Here is a 25,104-nt window from a genome sequence, read left to right on the forward strand (position 1 = left end):
AAACTAAATCCATAAAATAAAAGGGAAAAAATAAATAAAAATCTTCTATTCCTCGACCCGACACCCCCTCCCATCAACTACCTGATCTTTATTGCAGCGTCTCAGGATGGCCTCCACCGGTCCTACTGGGTCAATCAACTGCTCAATTTTCACACAGTTCCGCAAAATCATGGCGGCATCGGATGTAGACGTCGCCATGACGATACCCGGGCAGTCCAGAAGTTTGATGTGCTTGTCTAGGTGAACCTCTTGCAGGCATCTGGTTGGAAAACAGGTTGGAGGCTTAGAAATAAATAATAATTTCAAATAATAAAATGCCCAAAAATAATATATTAATCCCTTAAGTACAGCGCTCATTTTTGGTTTTGCATTTTCGTTTTTTTCTGCCCACGTTGTTATTTTCTTTTTAAGCCGTCCATTCATATTCAGTGATTCACCACGTCCCAATAGCCATAACTTTTTTTTCCCTGTTCATATAGCCAAATTAGTTTTTTTTTTTGTTTTTTTTTACAGGACAAGCTATAGTTTTATTGGTACAATGTTTGTGGTATGTACAACTTGATCACCGTTTTCTTGAGAAAAATGGCACAATCTGTAAGTTTTCCCTGATCACGCCAGGTCTAACAAAGTGGGCACGGTGTCGGCATGCAGGCCCGTCTCTTTCATCATTTTCTACGCCTGTTTTAGGCGTAAAAAAAATAAATTATCTAAATGTAAAGACAGCATGGAAGCTGGCTTACATTTATACTGGAGGAGGATGCACCGAAGTTACAGATGCAAGAAAAAGTATGTGAACCCTTTGGGATGATATGGATTTCTGCACAAATTGCCTGTTTACATGGCGTGTTCAATAAAAACATGGTAACATTTAATTCTTTGTGTGTTATTAGTTTAAGCCGACTGTGATTGTCTATGGTTGTGACTTAGATGAAGATCAAATCACATTTTATGACCAATTTGTGCAGAAATCCATATAATTTCAAAGGGTTCACATACTTTTTCTTGCAACTGTATTTCTGCGGCAGATCCACCACCAGATATAGGGGTTCATTTAAAAAATAATAAAAATTTTTTTTATTAACTATTAGCCCCTTAGGATCTTTTGATCCCTTGTCATATTCAACCCATTAGGGTGAATAGGGTTTTTACACTGTCCCTGCTGAGCTGTGCTTTGTGCACAGCGCAGCAGGGAGGTTACCATGGCAGCCATCACAAGCGTCCAGGCTGCCATGGTAATCGATCAGGGCCCCACAATGTCACTGCAGGGGTTCTCATCGGAAGGCAGAGGGAGCCGCATTCCTCTGCCTAACTCCACACGTGTGGTGATCAGCATTGATCGCCGCACCTGAGGATTTAAAGGACGTGGTTCCCCATCATTGTGGCCAGGTACAGTACATTTGGTATCCTTACTTGGTGACTCCGGGCGTTGCTCCAACACTTCACGCTCGCGCCCTCTTCAGGCTGTTAATTAAACAGCTTTTTCCCACATTAGGAAAACCTGGAGAGAAGCGAATAGTTTGGGATAAAGAGACACATTTTCTTTCCGAGACCCCTCCCTGCCCCCCAATGAAAAAGCAGGTACGTGCTCCTCATGAGACTCCTAATGAACTTTTACTTAGGCAGGTTACCTTTATTGGACCCACTAGTCATAGCAAGTGAGGTCCCATACAAGCAGCAGATGGCGGACGATCAGCGACACCATATTTACCTCTGCCAGATGTCACAGGTCTGCACATTAGTCTAATGCATGAAGATAATGACGAGAGAACCGCCATAGACAGTCCACCCCTCTTCTATACCTAGACATGTATGTTAAAGGGGTTTTTCCCAATGATGGCGTGTCACTAGGATTAGGTCCGAGTAGGGGGGGTGCAACCATTGTAACCCCTGCCGATCACTAGATCAATGGGCATTAAGAAAGTGTTGTGCCCCTTTGGCTCTTCTAACTTGACCATAATGGGACAGCCATGGGATTCCTTCACAAGTGATTGGCAAAGGGTCTCCTTGTTAATAGGTTCTAATGTTTTGGAGTCTGCCAGAAAGAAGCGGGCACCCCTTTAAAGGGTAGTTGCAAAAATATTGGGGATGGTCGGGCATGCTAAAAGAATAAAAATCCCCATTAACCTGCTGGTGCTGTCCATGTTCCTGCAGGATGGCTCCAGGCCCCACCGGACTGGAAGTGTGATGTGTCGGTAAATGTGGAGACAGTGACGAATTTAACCAGAGTTTATCCATAAGGAAATCTTTCCGAAACCTAACGAATAATTTCCCAGCTTTGCCGTCTGTAAGCGACTGCCCGGGGCACTGCTTAGCTAAAGATGTACCCCATGGAAGATAACACTGGATGTCAATGTGCCACCTTATGGCCCAAGAGGGCAGGGAAAGAAAGATGGCAGCCAGGATCCAGTGACGATTTCTGCAGGGCTAAGGGTTTATGACATCAGATCACAGAAGACCACACCACGCACCTACAACCCCGACGGTTATGGACGTCTTGATGTCCTGATTTCTGCAGTAGTTTCCAAGAAGTTTCATAAGACAATCAGCTCCTATGCAGGCGCCTGAGCTAAGCAGGTCCTCCGATGCTTGGGTGACCGGTACTCTGCTTTGTTGCTACAACATACAGATAGAAAATGACTAGAACACTGCAGTATCATATACTACACTTCATGTAAAACTATGCAGTAAATATAATCTGCACCTCTCATGATGTCATCGGCCGTATAAGTACAAGTAGAAAAGTGGCGGCAGGTAACATGGCAGAGGGGGTGAGAGGTCCAGTTACTAAGGCAATGGTACAATGCCAGCCACTCAGTCTCTGGGGTTGAGTTTCCTACCATCGCTATATACAGGAGACAACGCAAGCAGTAGCACTGCTGACAGATGCCCTTTTAAGAGGGGAGTCCTGCACAAGTACTTGCCACTCAATTGAAAATAGGATGGAAGCAAGCTGGGCCCCTCTCTTCAAGGGCCCCATAGCAACTGCATTCCTAAGAAAGCGAGAGTACAACCCGGCGCGGCCACTAGACAATGATCGGAGCCTTCCGCTTGTAGCTCCGTCCGCTGTATAGTTTGCCGCACCAGCCCGAAGCGGCTGGTCAGCGGGGGGGGGGGGTGTCAGGTCAATACTAATCTGATATTGATGACCTCTCCTAAAGTCACCCCCAAAAAAAACTTTTTAAATCAGTGGTACCCAAGAGCTGTGAATGACCGACAAGAGGCAGCCACAAGGAGAAAGCTACCAATCAGTGGCAGGGGAGCCGCAGCTCATGAATACGAGGACTCCTGAGTGCGTGCATTACAGTGAGCAGAGTCCAGAGCGCCGGATCCGCTGGAGCCGCTCACCAGTCATCTGAAGAAAAGGACTTGGCAAAAAATACTACGTGACCCGGCGTTGTAAACAGGGTCTCTGTCACTAGTTTATGCCGCTTTTAGATAGTAACACTGGTGACAGGTTCCCTTTAAAGGGGCAGTCCACTGTAGCTTTGGCACCATAACTACATGGCTCTGTCTATTGTGCAGTGGATGGGAGGTGGTTTCTACAGCACGGTTTGCATTTTCTTCAGTGCAATAACCGATACACATTGGACAGAGCCGTGCCGTTCTGGTGCCAGAAAAGATGACCGACGAGGGTGCGCAGCGCCAGAGCTCCTGCCGATCATGTCATGGCCTAATTACTCATAAAAGAATGAACAGCCCCTTTAAGTATGGAGGAAAGCCTTCACATTGCAGAAAGCCAAGTACCAGGTTCTTATTCTGTTGCTGTGTAGACGCCTTGAACGCCACCGTAGGAAACTCATTCCGCAGGTACTTCAGCCATTTCTCCACTATAGGTTTGGACACAAGATCTGGAAAGAAATTAATGTATTTTTATAAACTGTCGATTAAACCCAGGCAACACGCAGAATGCCACCTTGTCCAGAATACTAACAACCATGATATATTAGAAGTTTATCTATATGTTGGGGTCCTGATGCCCGTCCCAGTACAGTGTACATAAAATCACGTTGGGCTGTGCACTGGCGTTACACCCATCAGCAGATTGCAGCCAACGGTTGACAGCAGCCCGTCAGCTGTTAACCACCTCAGCCCCCATAGCTTAAACACCCTGAAAGACCAGGCCACTTTTTACACTTCTGACCTACACTACTTTCACCGTTTATTGCTCGGTCATGCAACTTACCACCCAAATGAATTTTACCTCCTTTTCTTCTCACTAATAGAGCTTTCATTTGGTGGTATTTCATTGCTGCTGACATTTTTACTTTTTTTGTTATTAATCGAAATTTAACGATTTTTTTGCAAAAAAATGACATTTTTCACTTTCAGTTGTAAAATTTTGCAAAAAAAAACGACATCCATATATAAATTTTGCTCTAAATTTATTGTTCTACATGTCTTTGATTAAAAAAAAATGTTTGGGTAAAAAAAAAATGGTTTGGGTAAAAGTTATAGCGTTTACAAACTATGGTACAAAAATGTGAATTTCCGCTTTTTGAAGCAGCTCTGACTTTCTGAGCACCTGTCATGTTTCCTGAGGTTCTACAATGGCCAGACAGTACAAACACCCCACAAATGACCCCATTTCGGAAAATACACACCCTAAGGTATTCGCTGATGGGCATAGTGAGTTCATAGAACTTTTTATTTTTTGTCACAAGTTAGCGGAAAATGATGATTTTTTTCTTTTTTTTTTTTTTTCTTACAAAGTCTCATATTCCACTAACTTGTGACAAAAAATAAAAACTTCCATGAACTCACTATGCCCATCAGCGAATACCCTGGGGTCTCTTCTTTCCAAAATGGGGTCACTTGTGGGGTAGTTATACTGCCCTGGCATTCTAGGGGCCCAAATGTGTGGTAAGGAGTTTGAAATCAAATTCTGTAAAAATTGACGAGTGAAATCCGAAAGGTGCTCTTTGGAATGTGGGCCCCTTTGCCCACCTAGGCTGCAAAAAACTGTCACACATCTGGTATCTCCGTATTCAGTAGAAGTTGGGGAATGTGTTTTGGGGTGTCTTTTTACATATACCCATGCTGGGTGAGATAAATATCTTGGTCAAATGCCAACTTTGTATAAAAAAATGGGAAAAGTTGTCTTTTGCCAAGATATTTCTCTCACCCAGCATGGGTATATGTAAAAAGACACCCCAAAACACATTCCCCACCTTCTCCTGAGTACGGAGATACCAGATGTGTGACACTTTTTTGCAGCCTAGGTGGGCAAAGGGGCCCATATTCCAAAGAGCACCTTTCGGATTTCACTCGTCATTTTTTACAGAATTTGATTTCAAACTCCTTACCACACATTTGGGCCCCTAGAATGCCAGGGCAGTATAACTACCCCACAAGTGACCCCATTTTGGAAAGAATAGACCCCAGGGTATTCGCTGATGGGCATAGTGAGTTCATGGAAGTTTTTATTTTTTGTCACAAGTTAGTGGAATATGAGACTTTGTATGAAAAAAAATAAATAAATAAATAAAAATCATCATTTTCCACTAACTTGTGACAAAAAATAAAAAATTCTAGGAACTCGCCATGCCCCTCACGGAATACCTTGGGGTGTCTTCTTTCCAAAATGGGGTCACTTGTGGGGTAGTTATACTGCCCTGGCATTTTCCAGGGACCCTAATGTGTGGTAAGTAGGTAAATGACCAGTGAAATCCGAAAGGTGCTCTTTGGAATATGGGCCCCTTTGCCCACCTAGGCTGCAAAAAAGTGTCACACATCTGGTATCGCCGTATTCAGGAGACGTTGGGGAATGTGTTTTGGGGTGTCTTTTTACATATACCCATGCTGGGTGAGATAAATATCTTGGTCAAATGCCAACTTTGTATAAAAAAATGGGAAAAGTTGTCTTTTGCCAAGATATTTCTCTCACCCAGCATGGGTATATGTAAAATGACACCCCAAAACACATTCCCCACCTTCTCCTGAGTACGGAGATACCAGATGTGTGACACTTTTTTGCAGCCTAGGTGGGCAAAGGGGCCCATATTCCAAAGAGCACCTTTCGGATTTCACTCGTCATTTTTTACAGAATTTGATTTCAAACTCCTTACCACACATTTGGGCCCCTAGAATGCCAGGGCAGTATAACTACCCCACAAGTGACCCCATTTTGGAAAGAAGAGACCCCAGGGTATTCGCTGATGGGCATAGTGAGTTCATGGAAGTTTTTATTTTTTGTCACAAGTTAGTGGAATATGAGACTTTGTATGAAAAAAATAAATAAATAAAAAAATCATCATTTTCCACTAACTTGTGACAAAAAATAAAAAATTCTAGGAACTCGCCATGCCCCTCACGGAATACCTTGGGGTGTCTTCTTTCCAAAATGGGGTCACTTATGGGGTAGTTATACTGCCCTGGCATTTTCCAGGGGCCCTAATGTGTGGTAAGTAGGTAAATGACCAGTGAAATCCGAAAGGTGCTCTTTGGAATGTGGGCCCCTTTGCCCACCTAGGCTGCAAAAAAGTGTCACACATCTGGTATCGCCGTATTCAGGAGACGTTGGGGAATGTGTTTTGGGGTGTCTTTTTACATATACCCATGCTGGGTGAGAGAAATATCTTGGCAAAAGACAACTTTTTCCATTTTTTTATACAAAGTTGGCATTTGACCAAGATATTTATCTCACCCAGCATGGGTATATGTAAAATGACACCCCAAAACACATTGCCCAACTTCTCCTGAGTACGGCGATACCAGATGTGTGACACTTTCTTGCAGCCTAGATGCGCAAAGGGGCCCAAATTCCTTTTAGGAGGGCATTTTTAGACATTTGGATACCAGACTTCTTCTCACGCTTTGGGGCCCCTAGAATGCCAGGGCAGTATAAATACCCCACATGTGACCCCATTTTGGAAAGAAGACACCCCAAGGTATTCAATGAGGGGCATGGCGAGTTCATAGAAATTTTTTTTTTTTTGGCACAAGTTAGCGGAAATTGATATTTTTTATTTTTTTCTCACAAAGTCTCCCGTTCCGCTAACTTGGGACAAAAATTTCAATCTTTCATGGACTCAATATGCCCCTCACGGAATACCTGGGGGTGTCTTCTTTCCGAAATGGGGTCACATGTGGGGTATTTATACTGCCCTGGCATTCTAGGGGCCCTAAAGCGTGAGAAGAAGTCTGGAATATAAATGTCTAAAAAATTTTACACATTTGGATTCCGTGAGGGGTATGGTGAGTTCATGTGAGATTTTATTTTTTGTCACAAGTTAGTGGAATATGTGACTTTGTAAGAAAAAAAAAAAATTCCGCTAACTTGGGCCAAAAAAAAGACTGAATGCAGCCTTACAGTGGGGGGGGGGATCAATGACAGGGGGGTGATCAATGACAGGGGGGGTGATCAATGACAGGGGGGGTGATCAATGACAGGGGGGTGATCAGGGAGTCTATATGGGGTGATCACCCAACTGTCATTGATCACCCCCCTGTAAGGCTGCATTCAGACGTCCGTATGATTTTTACGGATCCGATCAGTCTATCAGTGGATCCGTAAAAATCATGCGGACATCTGAATGGAGCTTTACAGGGGGGTGATCAATGACAGAGGGGTAATCAATGACAGGGGGGTGATCAGGGAGTCTATATGGGGTGATCACCACAGTCATTGATCACTCCCCTGTAAGGCTGCATTCAGACGTCCGTATGATTTTTACGGATCCGATCAGTCTATCAGTGGATCCGTAAAAATCATGCGGACATCTGAATGGAGCTTTACAGGGGGGTGATCAATGACAGAGGGGTAATCAATGACAGGGGGGTGATCAGGGAGTCTATATGGGGTGATCACCTCCGTCATTGATCACTCCCCTGTAAGGCTGCATTCAGACGTCCGTATGATTTTTACGGATCCGATCAGTCTATCAGTGGATCCGTAAAAATCATGCGGACATCTGAATGGAGCTTTACAGGGGGGTGATCAATGACAGAGGGGTAATCAATGACAGGGGGGTGATCAGGGAGTCTATATGGGGTGATCACCACAGTCATTGATCACTCCCCTGTAAGGCTGCATTCAGACGTCCGTATGATTTTTACGGATCCGATCAGTCTATCAGTGGATCCGTAAAAATCATGCGGACATCTGAATGGAGCTTTACAGGGGGGTGATCAATGACAGGGGGGTAATCAATGACAGGGGGGTGATCAGGGAGTCTATATGGGGTGATCACCACAGTCATTGATCACTCCCCTGTAAGGCTGCATTCAGACGTCCGTATGATTTTTACGGATCCGATCAGTCTATCAGTGGATCCGTAAAAATCATGCGGACATCTGAATGGAGCTTTACAGGGGGGTGATCAATGACAGGGGGGTAATCAATGACAGGGGGGTGATCAGGGAGTCTATATGGGGTGATCAGGGGTGATCAAGGGCTAATAAGGGGTTAATAAGTGACGGGGGGGGGGGGGGTGTAGTGTAGTGGTGCTTGGTGCAACATATTACTGAGCTACCTGTGTCCTCTGGTGGTCGATCCAAACAAAGGGGACCACCAGAGGACCAGGTAGCAGGTATATTAGACGCTGTTATCAAAACAGCGTCTAATATACCTGTTAGGGGTTAAAAAAATCACATCTCCAGCCTGCCAGCGAACGATCGCCGCTGGCAGGCTGGAGATCCACTCGCTTACCTTCCGATCCTGTGAACGCGCGCGCCTGTGTGCGCGCGTTCACAGGAAATCTCGCGTCTCGCGAGAGGACGCACCGGCGCGTCCACCCAGAACAACAGGACCGCCGCAAAGACGCAATCCTGCGTACGGCGGTCCTGAGGAGGTTAAAGGGGTTTTCTAAGTGTTTTTGTTTTTTTTTACTGACGACCTTCCCCCTAAATAAGTAATCAGTTTCTGATCGGTGGGGGTCCGACACCCAGGACCCCTGCCGATTAGCTGTTTGAGAAGGCACTGGCACTCGCAGTAGCACCATAGCCTCCTCACAGCTTAGTCATGCGATGTCACGTTCATCGGTCACAAGGCCGAGGCGCAGCTCAGTCCCTTTCACTTCAATAAAGCTGAGCTGCGCCTAGGCCTTGTGAGCGATGAACGTGACGTTGCGTGACTTAGACTAAGCTGTGTGGAGGCCGCTGCGAGCTCAGCTTCATTGAAGTGAAAAAAGGCTGAGCTGCGATACCAAGCACAACCACTAGAAAATGGATGGCGCTGTGCTTGGTGGGTACATTTTCATATAACACATACCTATTTTGTTAAGAACTAAGACCAGCCTTTTGTGTGTACCGCTCTGCACCACAGCCTGCTCCACCTGTGGGCAGCGACAACCCAGTGGATCCCGGGCATCCAGGACTTCAAGGATAACGTCAGCTGCTTCCACAACCTACATGACAAGAGGGAAGAGGACGTCAGGTAGAGCCTCAGGTGGTCACATCAGAATTTCTAGATTACTGGATGCTAGATTAAAAGCATGTCATTGTCTTAAAGGGGTATCCTGTGACGGCTATGGTATGTCCGAGAGAAGATACAAGCGGCACTTCTGCTATCAGTGATGCGGTGCGCGCGTCCCGGGAAGAAGATCCACAGATAATTGTATAGAAAGGACCAGCACTCGCTTTAGTAGTAGTTTCAAAAGGATTTAATGGTCACATACAAGTGGTAAGTGACGCGTTTCGGCTACTGTGAGCCTTTGTCAAACATAGTGTATACAAGTTTACAAGCAATTTAAATAGCCCGTGGTGGAGCCGGAAATGACATCAGGTTACCATGACAGCATTGTAAACAAAGGGCACAACAATGCAGAGATAATGATTGAACAAGTGGATGAACAGATGACTGTCATTACTGGATAGGGCACCATGCTTAGCAGTGCTGCATACTGTAGATCATATTATTTTTGGGGTATAATATTACATACTAGATGCTAGATACTATAGCAAGCTAATTCAGAAGAAAAAAGAAGAAAAATAACATAATTAATTCTCGGTGCACCATGCTTTACAGTGCCACATTTTGCTAAATCTTACATAATAATGTCAAAGACTGAATGCAGCGGTGCTGCAATTATGCGTGGTACACTTACGCCCTGATCAAGCACTAAATGACATGGATTGGAGTCAAGTTCTCTGTGGAAGAAAGAAAGAGGGAACATGTTGAAAGGGTCACTGTACATTGTGGCTTATAAAAAACTATTTAAATCATAATCACGATTTAAACCCTTTGGTTCTAGGGTTTGGAGGCGATGAATCCAAAAAGCTTCTCTTTTTTTGAGCATCTTACACCTGTCTCCTCCTCTCCTGGGTAGTGATACGTGCTCTATTATCTGGAAGCGCAGCTGGGAAATGGCATGTCGGTGTTTCTCAAAATGATATGGGATGGGAAGTAGTACATTTTTCTTTCTAATGGTAGATTTATGTTTACAGAAATGGTCTTTCATCCTCATGGAGGTCTCACCGACATACACAAGACCGCAGGGACACTTCAAGAGATAGACCACGAAATTGCTGTTACAGGTAAAGAAGCCATTTATTTTAAATTTTTCCCCTGTGTATGGGTGGGTGAAGTGTTCTCCTTTAATGGCACTCGAGCAGTGTATGCATTGAAGGCATGGGTATGTCCCATTCTTAGGTGTTGAGAGGGTGGCCTGGCGCTGGGTATGTCTGTCACTACCTACATCAGCCCTGACTAGGATGTCTCGGATGTTTTTGCACCTTTTGTAGCATATCATAGGTGGAGATTGAAATTCCGTGACATTGGGGTAAGCTCTGCTGAGAATACTCCAATGTTTGTTGAGGATAGTCCTGCATTTATTGACCCAAGGGTGGTATTTCACCACGAAGGGAACTCGATGCACAACAGGCGAAACCACCTAAAGACAGCTCCACTACTAGTGAAAAACAGCCACGAGTTCCCTTCGTGGTGAAATACCACCCTTGGGTCAATAAATGCAGGACTATCCTCAACAAACATTGGAGTATTCTCAGTAGAGCTTACCCCAATGTCACAGAATTTTAATCTCCACCTATGATATGCTACAAAAGGTGCAAAAACATCCGAGACATCCTAGTCAGGGCTGATGTAGGTAGTGACAGACATACCCAGCGCCAGGCCACCCTCTCAACACCTAAGAATGGGACATACCCATGCCTTCAATGCATACACTGCTCGAGTGCCATTAAAGGAGAACACTTCACCCACCCATACACAGGGGAAAAATTTAAAATAAATGGCTTCTTTACCTGTAATAGCAATTTCGTGGTCTATCTCTTGAAGTGTCCCTGTGGTCTTGTGTATGTCGGTGAGACCTCCATGAGGATGAAAGACCATTTCTGCAAACATAAACCTACCATTAGAAAGAAAAATGTACTACTTCCCATCCCATATCATTTTGAGAAACACCGACATGCCATTTCCCAGCTGCGCTTCCAGATAATAGAGCGCGTATCACTGCCCGGAGAGGAGGAGACAGGTGTAAAATGCTCAAAAAAAGAGAAGCTTTTTGGATTCATCGCCTCCAAACCCTAGAACCAAAGGGTTTAAATCGTGATTATGATTTAAATAGTTTTTTATAAGCCACAATGTACAGTGACCCTTTCAACATGTTCCCTCTTTCTTTCTTCCACAGAGAACTTGACTCCAATCCATGTCATTTAGTGCTTGATCAGGGCGTAAGTGTACCACGCATAATTGCAGCACCGCTGCATTCAGTCTTTGACATTATTATGTAAGATTTAGCAAAATGTGGCACTGTAAAGCATGGTGCACGAGAATTAATTATGTTCTTTTTCTTCTTTTTTCTTCTGAATTAGCTTGCTATAGTATCTAGCATCTATTATGTAATATTACACCCCAAAAATAATATGATCTACAGTATGCAGCACTGCTAAGCATGGTGCCCTATCCAGTAATGACAGTCATCTGTTCATCCACTTGTTCAATCATTATCTCTGCATTGTTGTGCCCTTTGTTTACAATGCTGTCATGGTAACCTGATGTCATTTCCGGCTCCACCGCGGGCTATTTAAATTGCTTGTAAACTTGTATACACTATGTTTGACAAAGGCTCACAGTAGCCGAAACGCGTCACTTACCACTTGTATGTGACCATTAAATCCATTTGAAACTACTACTAAAGCGAGTGCTGGTCCTTTCTATACAATTATCTGTGGATCTTCCTCCCGGGACGCGCGCACCGCATCACTGATAGCAGAAGTGCCGCTTGTATCTTCTCTCGGATCTATTGCTATTTTACTAAGCGAGCACCTGCAAGACCAAGCTGATGAATTCCTCCAACTTCGCATACACCGAAGAACGGGCACGAGAAATAGTGTCCGGGATTACCGCGAATGCCGATTTTCTGAAGGTACCATCTGCTGAGTACAAGGGACACGAGTGGGAGAAGGAAGCAAGGAAACAGACAGCTTGGGAGCTGCACACTACTACGCTGGCTGAATACTGCAGACTTCAACGCATCCCACGAGGTCTCAGAGTAAACCTCAGACCAACATTCTTTTGTGACAATATAAACTATTGCACCCAATTTGCAAATATTCTGAATAAATGTTCTATGGACCTAATGGTCCTGACCATTGAATATCTGACCCAGGCTTTAGCGGAAAGCAGAGAGAAGATCTCCTCCATCGAATCCCAAATAAAGGATACCTTGTCCATCGATGAACTCACAGCCATTAAGTCCAAAGTTGACAAAGTCTGTGGCGACCTCAGGAAAGACATTGAGGTGACTAAACGCAATAAGTTCATCAGGGACTTTGAGGATTATGAGTCCAAAAGGGTTTACAGATGGCAGGACTTATCTGGAACCGCCACTCCACTAACAAGGAATACAACACGCCGATGGGACTCCCAGTCTTCTGGATCTGGCAGCGACTATACTCCTGGTGCCTGCCGCGCTCCTTTTTTAGGGAGAAATAAAACCCAAGCAGCAAAAAGAACACCAGAAGGGCAGGACGCCATCATAGGAGGAATCGACGCACCGAGGACCACGCGCTCACAGGTACAGACACATCTTTAGTCCTGAACATTTCATCTAAAATATTGAGTCCACTTCAAATGCAAGTGCTGCAGAAGGGTTTATCCTTCAGCCCCACTGGACATTTGGACACATTTGAACTGAAAATGGACTGACAAAGGTTTTTTCGTAACCTGCGGCTCAAAGCACACTTTGCTACTGAGACAAGATCACAATGTACCAATGAGACAATGGACGTTTCAAAACTATCCTTGCAACAATTTGGTTTAAGGACCAAAAGCAAATTTCAACCACCGAAAACGTACCACCCCATTGAAACGTTTATATCTCTGGTACAACGTGACATCTCCAAGAATATGCATGGTCTCCGGACAGGGGATTATCATATGTCACAAAATTTATCACCTCTAGAAAGGGATGCTCTTGTACAATTGTTGGAGGATAAATCTATAATAGTGAAACCTGCAGACAAAGGGGGAGCCCTGGTCGTGCTGGACAGAGAGTACTATGTGGGGGAGATTTTGCAACAGTTATCTGATGTTGATACATATCAGTCATTGACCTCTGACCCTGTATATACCATTAAAGCTAAACTACAGGCAATCACTAATGACTACATTAAAAACAATACCATTGATGTGAAAATGGGGGAATACATTATACATCAACATCCTACCACACCTGTATTTTATACATTGCCAAAGGTACATAAATCCCTCACCAGCCCCCCAGGACGTCCTATTGTTGCACTTACAGATTCCATCTTGTCAGCCCCAGCCATCATCCTAGAAAGGGCACTCACTCCACTCACCAAAAAGGCACCGTCATATCTTCTGGATACCAATGATTTCCTGAGACAAATACGTGATCTCCAACTCATGGAAAGTGATATATTGGCTACATTTGATGTATGTAGCCTCTATACATCCATCGGACATCAGAAAGGCATTAGGGCAGTGGAATGGTTATTGGCATTGTCTACCTACAATGAGAATGAAAAAAAATTCTTCCTAAGTTTGCTCACTACCATATTGCATGAAAATTACTTCCTGTTTCAGGATACCTTCTTTCGCCAGCAGCGGGGGACCGCCATGGGTTCGAATGCCGCACCGCCTTACGCAAATTGTTATATGTCATGGTTCGAAAAAGAATATATATACGGTGATACTCTATACAAGGACCACTGCATTTTCTGGAGACGATTTATCGATTATATATTTTGCGTGTGGCGGGGCGACATTTGAACCCTCGAACAATTCAGGCAGTACATCAACTCTGTATGGAAGGAACTGCAGTTCACCATGCACTCAGATATGTCTAAAATTAATTTCCTGGACACATGGGTTATAAAAGATGAGAAGGGACAGATACACACAGATCTGTACACCAAGAATACTCACCGTAACAGTCTACTGCACTTCACCAGCAACCATCCTCCTGCAGTCAAAAAATCACTTCCCTATTCACAATTACAGAGAGTGAACAGGATAGTGTCTGACACCAATATGAAAACAGCACGTCAGGAAGAAATGCTAGACCAATTTCGTGACAGAGGGTATCCGCGAGACCTATTAAATGCACAACAGGCGAAACCACCTAAAGACAGTACCACTACTAGTGGAAAAACAGCCACGAGTTCCCTTCGTGGTGAAATACCACCCTTGGGTCAATAAATGCAGGACTATCCTCAACAAACATTGGAGTATTCTCAGTAGAGCTTACCCCAATGTCACGGAATTTCAATCTCCACCTATGATATGCTACAAAAGGTGCAAAAACATCCGAGACATCCTAGTCAGGGCTGATGTAGGTAGTGACAGACATACCCAGCGCCAGGCCACCCTCTCAACACCTAAGAATGGGACATACCCATGCCTTCAATGCATACACTGCTCGACTGCCATTAAAGGAGAACACTTCACCCACCCATACACAGGGGAAAAATTTAAAATAAATGGCTTCTTTACCTGTAACAGCAATTTCGTGGTCTATCTCTTGAAGTGTCCCTGCGGTCTTGTGTATGTCGGTGAGACCTCCATGAGGATGAAAGACCGTTTCTGTAAACATAAACCTACCATTAGAAAGAAAAATTTACTACTTCCCATCCCATATCATTTTGAGAAACACCGACATGCCATCTCCCAGCTGCGCTTCCAGATAATAGAACACGTATCACTGCCCAGGAGAGGAGGAGACAGGTTGTTGAGGGAAGTGTCAAAAATATGTGTATATACAGGGAGTGCAGAATTATTAGGCATGTTGTATTTTTGAGGATTAATTTTATTATTGAACAACAACCATGTTCTCAATGAACCCAAAAAACTCATTAATATCAAAGCTGAATATTTTTGGAAGTAGTTTTTAGTTTGTTTTTAGTTTTAGCTATTTTAGGGGGATATCTGTGTGTGCAGGTGACTATTACTGTGCATAATTATTAGGCAAATTAACAAAAAACAAATATATACCCATTTCAATTATTTATTTTTACCAGTGAAACCAATATAACATCTCAACATTCACAAATATACATTTCTGACATTCAAAAACAAAACAAAAACAAATCAGTGACCAATATAGCCACCTTTCTTTGCAAGGACACTCAAAAGCCTGCCATCCATGGATTCTGTCAGTGTTTTGATCTGTTCACCATCAACATTGCGTGCAGCAGCAACCACAGCCTCCCAGACACTGTTCAGAGAGGTGTACTGTTTTCCCTCCTTGTAAATCTCACATTTGATGATGGACCACAGGTTCTCAATGGGGTTCAGATCAGGTGAACAAGGAGGCCATGTCATTAGATTTTCTTCTTTTATACCCTTTCTTGCCAGCCACGCTGTGGAGTACTTGGACGCGTGTGATAGAGCATTGTCCTGCATGAAAATCATGTTTTTCTTGAAGGATGCAGACTTCTTCCTGTACCACTGCTTGAAGAAGGTGTCTTCCAGAAACTGGCAGTAGGACTGGGAGTTGAGCTTGACTCCATCCTCAACCCGAAAAGGCCCCACAAGCTCATCTTTGATGATACCAGCCCAAACCAGTACTCCACCTCCACCTTGCTGGCGTCTGAGTCGGACTGGAGCTCTCTGCCCTTTACCAATCCAGCCACGGGCCCATCCATCTGGCCCATCAAGACTCACTCTCATTTCATCAGTCCATAAAACCTTAGAAAAATCAGTCTTGAGATATTTCTTGGCCCAGTCTTGACGTTTCAGCTTGTGTGTCTTGTTCAGTGGTGGTCGTCTTTCAGCCTTTCTTACCTTGGCCATGTCTCTGAGTATTGCACACCATGTGCTTTTGGGCACTCCAGTGATGTTGCAGCTCTGAAATATGGCCAAACTGGTGGCAAGTGGCATCTTGGCAGCTGCACGCTTGACTTTTCTCAGTTCATGGGCAGTTATTTTGCGCCTTGGTTTTTCCACACGCTTCTTGCGACCCTGTTGACTATTTTGAATGAAACGCTTGATTCTTCGATGATCACGCTTCAGAAGCTTTGCAATTTTAAGAGTGCTGCATCCCTCTGCAAGATATCTCACTATTTTTGACTTTTCTGAGCCTGTCAAGTCCTTCTTTTGACCCATTTTGCCTAATAATTATGCACACCTAATATAGGGTGTTGATGTCATTAGACCACACCCCTTCTCATTACAGAGATGCACATCACCTAATATGCTTAATTGGTAGTAGGCTTTCGAGCCTATACAGCTTGGAGTAAGACAACATGCATAAAGAGGATGATGTGGTCAAAATACTCATTTGCCTAATAATTCTGCACTCCCTGTATATATGTGTGCCCAGGCATATGTGCATATATATATGTATATATATGGGCCTTTTCTCTGGGCCCGTCTAGGTGGGTTGTGTATGCATACATAGAGATGTATGTATGCCCCCTTCTGGCAGCATACATCTCTTTGTATATAGCATATGACATATATATATATATATATATATATATATATATAGTATATTGTAATATAGGTGGGCTTACTTGCCCCCTATATGTATGCGTGTCCATTCATATATGTTTATGGATGTGCCTCAAGCATCCATAAACATATATGGCCGTTGCTCTGATGCCCCCAAATCCCCCGCTCAGATGCGGCTGCTGGGGGTGGTGGAGGAGACCGACAGTTGGACAATTATGTCCAGCGTCGGCCTCTACAAAGGACAGAGGATCAATAAGATCCTCTGCCCTTTGTCACCATCTCCGGCCGCGCTGGAGATGATGCTCCTAACAGAGACATGGGAACAAAGAGTTCCCATGCCCTTGTGAGTGGCTGACCTCCGGCGCTGTAATTACAGCGCCGGAGGTAGGCGTCCGCTTCACAGGCGGGAGGATCAAAGGAAGCCCCCTGGAAGTGCGCTCTGGGATCCTCGGGCCGGCGCGGTGACGTCATATCACCGCGCCGGCCCACGAGTTCAGGCCGGCGGTGCGCATGCACACGGCGGCAATGATGGGACTGCGAGCGGGCGCCGCCAAGTTTAAATAGGCCGGCGGCGCTCCTCTCAGCAGTCAAGAAGATGACCGGCAGGAAGAATCATCCCCTGGACCAACGAGCCCCCCTGGACAACGAGCATTAAACCCTAAGTATCCTCCTATATACCCCCCTGCTGATATATATCCCCCTGCTGATATATATCCCCCTGCTGATATATATCCCCCTGCTGATATATACCCCCCTGCTGATATATACCCCCCTGCTGATTTATCCCCCGCCTGCTGCTATATACCCCCCCTGCTGCTATATACCCCCCTGCTGCTCAATATACCCCCCTGCTGCTATATATATTCTATATATACTCCCCTGATACTCCCCTGCTCCTCTGATATTCCCCTGATCCCTGATTCTCCTATTCCCCTGCACTGTGTACCCCTATAGCCCTGCTCCCCTTGGTTTCCCCTCATACACCCTTACCCCTGTACCCTTGGTCCCCGCTACCCTGGTATTACCCCTGATACCCCTTCTGGCTGCTTTGTTTACCCCAGCTGCCGCAGTGTCTGTATTTACCCCTTGTAATTCCCCGTACGGATAGTATATTGCCAGGATTGGGTGGGCTCTGTATAAAGTGTATATATGAGATTGTAGATAAATTCTGGGGAGGAATTGGGACTGTGAGTGTAGTTAGGATCATATTAGTGTATTGTTATAGTATGTGTACTTATTGCTGTGTGCTGCTATAACTATATGTATCTATTCCCTTGATATAGATATATATGGTTATAAACATTTGTAGAAGCAAGGCACCACAGCAATAGTTTGTAGTGTATTGTTGGTACTATATGATTAGTGTATTACGTATGTTATATTCTGTAAGGATTAATAAATACTGTGTTATTTATACTTATTTTGTGACGTGTGGTTACTAGCGGTAGTCAGTAAGGCGCACGCAGCTAGTTTAGTGATTAGTGTAAGGCAATCAGTAGCGATTTGTTGTTAAGTAAGGCACAAATAGGCGGAGCTATCATAAGACGACTCACGCTTATTTATGAATATTAATTATTGAGATTTGCATAAATATCAATAAGTAATATCCCCTTTAACACAGGTGTAAAATGCTCAAAAAAAGAGAAGCTTTTTGGATTCATCGCCTCCAAACCCTAGAACCAAAGGGTTTAAATCGTGATTATGATTTAAATAGTTTTTTATAAGCCACAATGTACAGTGACCCTTTCAACATGTTCCCTCTTTCTTTCTTCCACAGAGAACTTGACTCCAATCCATGTCATTTAGTGCTTGATCAGGGCGTAAGTTTACCACAAAATCACTGTAGAATTGCAGTGGCCAATATGGCGGAGCTGCTCAGACCCCAAACACTGTAGCGTGTTTCTCATTGGGCGAGCAGTCCCATCGCATGTGAACCACAGAAATATCGTGGCAGATATGGAGGAGCTGCTCAAACCCCAAACACTGTAGCGTGTTTCTCATTGGGGGAGCAGTCCCACCGCATGTGGACCGCAGCAAACGACCATCCCGAGCAAATAATGCGTACAAAGGAGGACGCCAGCGCGGTCCACATGCACCACAGAAGCATCCTGCACAGGCAGAGCATTGTGCGGATGAAAATACAATTATATAAATCACTGAAGAAAATGCACCAAAAGGATATGTCACTGACTAAACTAGCTGGTCATACAAGCAGATATTAAAAGCTGAGACTTCCGCCAATATGTTCCTGTCAGGAAGATATCGGAGCCCATCATTGCACCACGTCACGGTCACTCAGCATGGCAAAGGGTCCTACCACTACGCTACCTATGGTGTGAACACGGTCTGAAGGTGATGTAATCCAGCTCACAGCCCAGCCTGCACACAAATGCCTAGCAGGACAGCCAGTGCAATGTGAACAAAGCAGGACCGCGAGCCCCACCCATATCAGACCATGTGATGAAGGATTCTACAGTGATTTTGTTTTATATGTCTTGAATGTGCCTTCATCTGGCAATTGAACATTCCTTTGCACCTGGAATCCTTCATCACATGGTCTGATATGGGTGGGGCTCACAGTCCTGCTTTGTTCACATTACACTGGCTGTCCTGCTAGGCATTTGTGTGGACTTGCCATGGACTGCTGGGATGGATCCTAAGGATATCAGTACGGGACCAGCTGATGCCACAAGGGCTACATTCTACTAAAATCTCCAAAATGTCGGAGCTCTACACACCTTCTGCTCAAACTCCCTCTGCCGCCTCAGTGCATCGTTCTGAAACGTGTCCAAGCTCCTTCTCTTCGCCAGTTCTTTCTGCCGGGCATCTTTTTGCTTTGCTTTCATCTCTTCTACCTGCGATGAAGAGAGATAGTCCATCAGCGCAAAATCTGCACCCGGGTGCTACACTTTTACCTTTGAAGGGGTTGTCTCATCTTGGACATTGGGGTCATATTGGTAGGATATGCCCCCAATGTCTGATAAGTGCTGGTCTCATACCTAAGCCTAAAATGGAGCCCGCAAAGTGACAGAGGGCGCACCCTGCATGTGCAGGCGCCATCCATTGATTTCTATGGGGGTGCTGAAAATAGCCCATATTCTCCACCACTCTATTGATTTCAATAGGACTTATGGCCGGCTCTCCCATAAAAATAAATGGAGGTCGCTCTCCGTCACTTTGTGGGCTCCAGTCTAAGGACAGATGGGACCCACACCTATCAGACACTGGGGGCATTTCCTAGCGATATGACCCCAATGTCCAAGACGGGACAACCCCTTTAAAATAGGCCAGTGAATGGAAAGAAAGCCTTGCGTGCACGGCCACCTCTCTGTTCTCCGCTATGGGACTGCCAGAAATAGCCGAGCCAGCGATCGGTTACTTTTGAAATTCACATAGCGGTGGATGCAGGGTGGGCGCTCTACCTTCACTTCAGAGGTCCCATTCTGGAGACAGGAGCGGGTCCTGCCATCTGATGTTGATGGCATATTCTATTGCAGGGATGTCCAACCTGCAGCAGTCCAGCTGTTGTAAAGCTACAACTCTCACCATGTCCTGCTGTAGCCAGTCTGGGCATGCTGGGAGTTGTAGTTTTGCAACAGCTGGAGTGCTGCAGGTTGGGCATCCCTGTCCTAGTGAATTGTTGAGATAAGACGACCCCGGGTGATGAGATCCCCATTATTTGGCACATAATACATCCGCACGGTGCTCTGCTATAACTGCCCTTATAGAATAACTGAGCTTCCATTATAAGATGTCAGAATCTCCCCAGGAGCCAATGATAATAATATTAATAAATTATTATTTATATAGCGCCAACGTATTCCGCAGCGCTTTACAATTCAGGGGTTCATGTACAGTCATAAATAACATAGCAACAGACAAGTCAATAATTAGAACAAGAAGAATGAGGGCCCTGTTCGCAAGAGCTCACAATCTATGAGAGGAAAGGGGTGACACAAAAGGTAAAAGTGCTTGTTTTGTGCAATGGATCTTTGGAAAACAGGGGAGTATATATAAAGCCGCATGAGCTGTCACCAGCCCATATCTGTAGTGCTTCAGGGTGCAGGGGAGAGTTTGGTGGAGGATCAGGTTTAGGAAATGATTATAAATGGTCAATATTTCGAGAGGAGTTTGGTTAGGGGATGTGAAAGGCCACCCTAAAAAGAGGTGTTTGTAGGGAGCGCCTTAAACTGTATATATTGTGATTTAACCTAATTGCTTGGGGGTAGGGCATTCCAGAGAAATGGTGCAGCTCTGGAGAAGTCTTGGAGCCGGGAGTGAGAGGTTCAGATTAAGGTGGATGTCAGTCGTAAGTCGTTTGCAGAGCGTAGAGCACGGGTAGACAGAAAAGAAGGAGGAGATGTAGGGGGGGGGGGGGGCAGTACTGTGGAGAGCTTTGTGGGTAAGGACTGTATGGGCAACCAGTGCAATGACTGGCACAGGGCGGAGGCATCGGAGTAGTGGTTGGACAGATAGGTGGCCCTGGCTGCTGCATTGAGGATAGATTGGAGAGGGGAAAGTCTGGTGACGGGGAGGCCAATTAATAGTGAGTTACAGTAATCGAGGCGGGAATGGATCAGGGCAACAATGAGAGGTTTTGATGTTTCCATAGTGAGGAAGGGGCGGATTCTAGAGATGTTTTTGAGGTGCGGGCGCAATAAACGGGCGAGAGATTGATATAGGTGGTGAAGGAAAGATCAGTGTCAAAAGTCACCCCGAGACAGCAGGCGTGCTGCCCATGAGTGATGATCGTGTCGCACGCTGAGATGGAGATAGCAGGTTTGGGTAGGTTAGTAGATGGAGAGAACAGAAGAAGTTCAGTTGCAGACGGAGAGAGGACATGAAGTTAGAGACGGCGGACAGACAGCCACTGGTGTTCTGTAATACAGCAAGGGTGATGTCGGGGGATGACGTGTATAGTTGTGCGTCATCAGCATAGAGATAGTCCTGGAAATCAAATCTGCTGATGGTCTGTCCAATTGGGGCTATGTAGAGAGAGAAAAGCAGAGGACCAAGGACTGAACCCTGAGGAACCCCAACTGCAAGAGAGCGAGGAGAAGAAGTGGAGCCAGCGAGTGATACACTGAAAGAGCAGTCAGAGAGATATGAAGAAAACATGGAGAGGGCAGTGTCCTTTAGGCTGATAGATTGGAGCAGGTGAGTAGGAGATGGTGGCCTACAGGGTCAAAAGCTGCAGAGAGGTCCAGGAGAATGAGCAGAGAGTAGTCACCATTGTATTTTGCTGTCAGGAGGTCGTCACTTTGGTGAGGGCAGTTTCTGTAGAATGTAGGGTGTGAAAACCTTATTGTAATGGATCAAGGAGAGAGTGAGCAGAGAGATAGCGGATGAGGCGAGAGAAGAGCAGACGCTCCAGGAGTTTTGGGATGAAGGGAAGATTGGAGACTGGTCTGTAGTTAGTTCTGCAGGACGGGTCAAGAGAAGGGTTTTTTAACAGTGGAGTAATGATTGAGTGTTTGACCCCCCCGGACCACCCCAAGTCCCTGTATACATGGTATGATAAGCGGCACACCGGACGGGAGTATCGCCCACATACAAAGCCTTAGCCTCACCCTCTTTTTCTTCTGCTCGGCCTCCCTTTTGACCTGCTCTTTGAAGTGGGAGAGGTTCAAGACGCCGGGATCTTTCTTGACATTTTTCCCAGCATTCAGTGGGTTCTTCCCCTGTCAAACCAAAACAACCAGAGAGAAGTGGACTGATGGGGGGGGGGAGGGGTCCAACACCTGGCACCCCCACTGGACGTACAGGGCTGTCCATTTGGATGACAGGTCACATGACCACTGAGACCAATCACTGCACGGTACAACATCATCAGGGTGGACAGCGATTGCCCGCCGTGATCATGTGTCAGGTCGTCCTGGCACACGTCTAATCATCATATACGCTTCTAAACATGGAGCGGTGGGCACAGGGTAACAGTGGTAGGTCGTTAAGGTAAGTGTATCAAAAATCTTGCCATTTTACACCCATAGGATCCTTGATTTACATTATAGAAAACCCCTTTAAAGAATAGCAAGCTCTGATACATCTTAAACTGGTCGCACACGGTTTACGGTAGTCCTGTGATGTCACTTTACTGTTTTTCTATGTGGGGAGGGGGGGGCGGAGTTAATGCTGTATATTTACTGTAACTAACAGCAACCCAAATGTCACCTTAGACCCCAGCCTTAAACACTTCCACTTTAAGACAGTAGGATGTTAGGAGTTGTAGTCTCAGAGCAGGCAGAGCTCTCCACACACAGCACACGTGCTTCCTTCCTCATGCCGGGATTTGTAGTTCCTGCTGCACTCTAAACACTTGAGCGAGCGGCTGGAGAAACTACATCTCCCGTCATGCCTCACTCCGCCACAGTGTTAAAGATGTGTGAATTTTATTCTATATTTTGTATATCTAGGACTGTAATGAGTTAAACTTTTTCTTCTCCAAGTGCCTCCCCCCCCACCCTTCTCTTTGTCTCAAGCAGGAGAGGAAGGGGGGCAAAGTGCTGCAGGCAGTGTCTGATTCCTCATCTTTCTGCAGGTGTCCCATGGAGTGTGGTGGAATGCGTAGACCAATCATATGACTTGATGATATGTATATATTATTCACTGCCTATAGAGAAGCACCTCTTTGAAGTGTCACATATGACGTATGCAGTATTATTGTTAGAATAGAAGCCATTACAAAATGGCGATGGTAACCAGATGTTTACATTAGTTCACATTCCAAAGTAGGGCCCAGTGCGCAGATGCAGGTGTATTATCTCCTCTCTCTTATCTCTTCTTCCTTTTTGACCAATGAAACAATGTTTTAGCCTCAGAGAGGACTGCCCTCTTCTGAAGATGTATATACGGCTTACCCCATGTAATAAAAGTTAGAGATTGCATTGACCATCTATGTGTCAGCGTCTAGTTTCTCAGCCACGCGTGGATATTAACCCCTGGGGGGGTACATTGATTCGGAACACCAGAGTGTATCTAAAATGCCCTAATTTAGGGCGTCTTTATCAAAATGGCGACCACGAAGGGACTCTGAGCGAATGTAGCATCAAACAGCTGACAAGACGGGCCCCTGAGCTTGACGAACGGCAGAGGGGAGAGGATTGCAACCTCAAAGAAAGGTGAGAAAACTTTTTATCTCATCTGCCTTTCTGCTATTTACTTCGTCATGCTCAGATAGCTCAGTCCGCTGTGGGGTGGTACTGATGTAAGTATAGTAGTCGGCTGTAATGCTGAAAGCTTAGAGTCTATTGAACCAATAGTCTGAAATCATAGATCACTCTGGTGTGTATATGTTTTGTGTGTGTCTATGATTTATGTGAGGAGTGAGTTGAGCACAGACGGTAAAACCACAGACAAAGGGAGGGGACAGTAACCTCCTGGTTTGGAAGGGGGCGCTGTAGCGCCGAGGTGTGGGACAAAGGAACTCCGGCTGACCTGACCAGGAAGATGGTAGTTCCACATGACTCATTGTTCTAAGGGAAGACTGCGGAGACTACCTGACCTGACCCTAGGAAGACGGTAGTTCCACATGACTCATTGATCAAAGGGAAGACTGCGGAGACTACCTGACCTGACCCCAGGAAGACGCGACGGAGCCCGTCTGACCCCTGGTTTTGGGGAAGACGTGCGGGGAGTCGCAGCTGACTAGACAGACGTGATAGTCAGATTTGAGCAAACCAGTGGGAGGGTGAATCCTTTGTCTGCGGAAGAAAGGGCTAAAGGTGCTGATCACTCCTCTGTTTTGTGTGTGTGTCATTTTTAAATACTGTTTTTAAGATGGGTCAGTCCCAGTATTATGAAGGAGAAAATACAGCCCCTAGCTAGTAGCGAGGAAAGAGGGAGATTATAGGATGTGATATGGAGAATTGAAAGTTAAAATGTGACAAAGAATGTTAGAGAAAGTGTGGCCCCGGACAGAAGGTCGCCCGGCTGGCAACAGGGATGAAAATCTGTAAGAAACTGTGAAGTTAGAGCTTACAGACTGAGGGCATCAGAACTCCGGTGATGTTGAAAGGGGAGAAAACAGAGCAGTGTCAGGATGATAATTGATGGCATTAGCAAGAAAGAAAGTGCCCCAGTGTCTGCAATCAGAAAGGCGCTTGTGTTAAATGTTCAGAAATGAACTGGTTAAATAGGGAAGATCCAAAAAAGATGGTCAGGAACTGTGAAATAGAGAAATTCATTCCCCCCCCCCCCCCACCTTCACACAGAAACATTCCTGAGATAAG

General features: G+C 45.3%; 1 pseudogene; it reads right to left on the bottom strand.

Annotated features, from left to right (window-relative positions):
• Positions 1-45: 45 nt before the first annotated feature.
• Positions 46-24,337, bottom strand: LOC120978093 (annotated as a pseudogene).
• Between the last annotated feature and the right edge of the window lie 767 nt (positions 24,338-25,104).

This window comes from Bufo bufo, chromosome 8 (assembly GCF_905171765.1).
Source record: "Bufo bufo chromosome 8, aBufBuf1.1, whole genome shotgun sequence".
NCBI lineage: Eukaryota > Metazoa > Chordata > Amphibia > Anura > Bufonidae > Bufo > Bufo bufo.